This window comes from Telopea speciosissima, chromosome 4 (assembly GCF_018873765.1).
Source record: "Telopea speciosissima isolate NSW1024214 ecotype Mountain lineage chromosome 4, Tspe_v1, whole genome shotgun sequence".
Lineage (NCBI taxonomy): Eukaryota > Viridiplantae > Streptophyta > Magnoliopsida > Proteales > Proteaceae > Telopea > Telopea speciosissima.
In genome coordinates this window covers 15,000,656-15,004,248 of record NC_057919.1, presented here as the reverse complement: position 1 = coordinate 15,004,248, position 3,593 = coordinate 15,000,656, and the positions used below count along the sequence as shown (strand labels likewise).

Below are 3,593 nucleotides of genomic sequence, written 5' to 3'. Positions count from 1 at the left end.
GGATGAAGACAAATACCAAGTTGTTGTTCTCTACTACCTTCCATCCACAAACAGACGAGCAAACAGAAGTGGTAAACAGAAGCCTTGGTAATCTATTGAGGTGTTTGGTCAGAGACTACGAGAAGACATGGCCTTCTATACTTGATATTGCTGAATTTGCCGACAACAACTCGGTGAACAGGACCACTGGGCGTACCCCTCTTGAAATTTTACTTGGGATTCCGCCCAAACGTCCCATCGATCTTGTTCCTCTACCCCCCTCAAGCTCGGGTCAGTATAGAAGCAGATGAGTTCCTACGCCATATCACTGAGGTTCATGCAGATGTTAGAAGAAAAATTGCCCTCAGCACTGATCACTACAAGGCTACAGCTGATAAGCATCGAAGATTTGTTGAGTTCAAGCCTGGAGACATGGTCATGGTAAGAGTTAACCTAGAGAGACACCAGCCAGGTGTTAATAGCAAGCTCCACCTGAAGAAAATGGGTCCATACAAGGTGCTGCAACGTATTGGACCTAATGCTTATGTTCTTGAGTTGCCTGATGACATGGGCATAAGCAAGGTGTTTAATGTGGCTGAACTCTACCCATATGTGGGACATCACTCAGACGATGGTGATACTGAAGAAATGTTGAGGCTGCCCAAACTCAAGCCACCCACTAAAGATGTGATCGAGGAAGTTCTAGATGACATGCACAAGACTACTCGATACGGCACATGTTACCGTTCCTTCCTTGTTAAATGAAAAGGTCGCCCACACCAGGACAGTATTTGGATCCATGCAGACGATTTTAAGAAGCTTGACCCCGAGTTGTACAAACGTTACATGGCCTTCATCCATTCATCAGAGATGAATGTTTTCAAGCCGGAGAGAGCTGATGTAGGTCCAAGCACCCACAAGAAGAAGCAGCCCTAGAAATAAGGCTGATTGTTGGAGCCTAGTTTTAATTTTCCGTTTTCAGTTCTATACTTAGTTTTTTTTTATATACTTAAATTGAACCATTGGTTTGACCGGTTCAATTTAAGTGACGCTTTGCTATTGGCTAGAATTTGTTTTATTTCTATTGGTCTTTAGAGGATCTTTTAAGTATTTGTTTTTTAAGATAATTAGTCCCCCTCCACGATTTCTAAAGAGAGCAGACTTATAGTCGTAATAGAAATTCAGGCTCTAGGACTTCTATTCCTAGGCTGATTAGGTGTAAGGCCTTTGGCCATGGATTATAAATAAGACAGTCATGGGAAGCACCCCCACATTTCAATTTTCAAATCTGATTTCAGTCTTTGCTGCCATTGCTGCGGCTGCTCTGCTCCCCAGTGAGTGTGCCTTGTGGATCTCAAGGTGAAGGGATTGGGGGATTACCAATCAACTCCTTGCATCTGTTCTGATTGGAAGGCTCTCTTCTCTGCTACAAGCTGTTGTTGTTGGATCTCTGCAAATCCAGTAAGTTACCTTTAAATTCCTAACACTATCCTTCTTCTCCTAATCCTCCAACCTAAGCCTACATCCCCACATTCGTTCGCCAAAACCCTAACCTCATCCATAACCTGTTCAGCCCAATTCCATCCATCAATCCCATCCAAACTTCATTCACAACAGCCTTACCATCTCCCCTACACTTGACAGCAACCTCAGCTCCATCCCTACATTAAACCCTAGAATCCCCCCAACCTACACTCAACCAAAAACCCTAGAATTTCCAGATCTAATACTTTTACCCATCCATTCAGCCCCAAAATCTAACCGAGTGTTCTTCCCAATCATTGGAAGACTCGATCAGAACCCTAGCCTCAAACTCCCATCCCAAACCCTAAAACTCACCTCACTTACCTTTCCCAAAACCCAGAACCAGAAACCCTAATTTTCTAAATTTCAAATTCTCACGCAAACCTTAACCAACCTACATCATTAGCTTCCTAAAATCCTGCCTACCTTAACCCAATAAGATCCAATCGAATTTACTTAAGCCTAACCCTAATTCTGCCCAGATTTTCCTAATCCTGCCCCAATCGGCCAGCAGGTTGTGAGATCCTGATATGCTTGGCTCCTAGCAGACCCTTGTCTATCTAGGAATATATTACACGGTGGCTGATGCATTGAGCCGCAAGGTTCTCACCCTCAATACCTTTGCTGCCCATACAGTTAATATTGAGCAGATACGAGGAGTGTATGCTGCCGATAAAGACTTTACGGTGCTCTATGATGAGCTGCAGTGGGGTGGACAGTGTCCTAAATTTTCTGTCCATGATGGTTACTTGTTCTTGTGGACGCACCTATGCATTCCAAACTCTTCCCTACGACATCACATCATAAGGGAACTACATGGAGGAGGTTTGGGAAGACACTTTGGGAAGGATAAGACAATTATTCAGGTGACGGACCGTTATTATTAGCCACACATAGCAAAAGATGTTGATCATGTGATCAAACGGTGCCGGGTATGCCAACTTGCAAGAGGGAAGCAAAATACAGGTTTATACTCTCCCTTACTTGTCCCTCATGCACCATGGGTTGATATTAGCATGGACTTTGTCCTTGGACTGCTGCCTACTAGAGAACGATATGATTCCAATATTGTTGTTGTTGATCGTTTCTCTAAAATGGCTCACTTTTTGCCATGCCTATCAAATTTACAAGCTGTTCTTCAAGAAAGAGGTGCGAATTCATGGCCTGCCCAGCAGCAATGTGTCTGACCGTGATGTTAAATTTATGAGTTACTTCTGGAAAACTTTGTGGCTGAGGACAAACACAAAGCTCCGGTTCTCTACATCTTTTCATCCACAAACCGACGGTCAAACAGAAGTGGTTAATCGGAGTTTGAGCAACTTACTGATGTCCTTGGTTCGCGATTATGAGAAGACATGGTCGTCCGTCCTTGATATTGCTGAGTTTGCTTACAACAGTTCAGTGAACAGAACTACCAGACGGACTCCTTTTAAGATACTCTTTGGAGCACAACCTGAACGGACTATTGATCTTGTGCCACTACACCCCCAAGCACGCATCAGCATTGAAGCTGATGAGTTTCTGCGCCATATCACAGAGGTGCATGCTGATGCTCGGCAACGAATAGCTCTCAACAACGATGTTTACAAGGCTACAGCTGATCGCCATCGTCATTATGCGGAATTCCAGCCAGGTGACATGGTAATGGTCCGTGTAAATCCGGAAAGGTTCCAATCAGGAGTTAGCACTAAACTCCATCCAAGGAAGATGGGTCCGTACAAGGTGTTGAAACGTATTGGCCCAAATGCTTATATACTCAAGCTACCTGATGACATGAGTATAAGCAATGTCTTCAACGTGGCTGATTCACCCCTTTATGTGGGGCACCACACTGATGATGGTGACACTGAACAATTGTTACGCCTGCCCCAACTTAAGCCACATAAAGAAGACATCATTGAAGAGGATTTGGATGACATGTACAAAACCACTCGTTGTGGCACCGGTTACCATGCCTTTCTCGTCAAAAGGAAGGTTCAACCACGTCATTATAGCACTTGGATACACGCCGATGACTTCAAGAAGCTTGATGCGGACTTGTACGAGCGTTATATGGCCCTCACCCATTCGTCGGAGATGAATGTTTTCAA

The 3,593-nt window shown here is 44.2% G+C and overlaps 1 long non-coding RNA gene across 1 annotated transcript; it reads right to left on the bottom strand.

The window, feature by feature from the left end:
- Positions 1–466: 466 nt before the first annotated feature.
- On the bottom strand, positions 467–3,357 carry LOC122660029. Its single transcript, XR_006332604.1, has 3 exons — positions 3,314–3,357; positions 2,928–2,929; positions 467–581 (listed from the first exon to the last, which is right to left on the bottom strand). It is a non-coding gene; the product is annotated as an uncharacterized LOC122660029 (long non-coding RNA).
- Between the last annotated feature and the right edge of the window lie 236 nt (positions 3,358–3,593).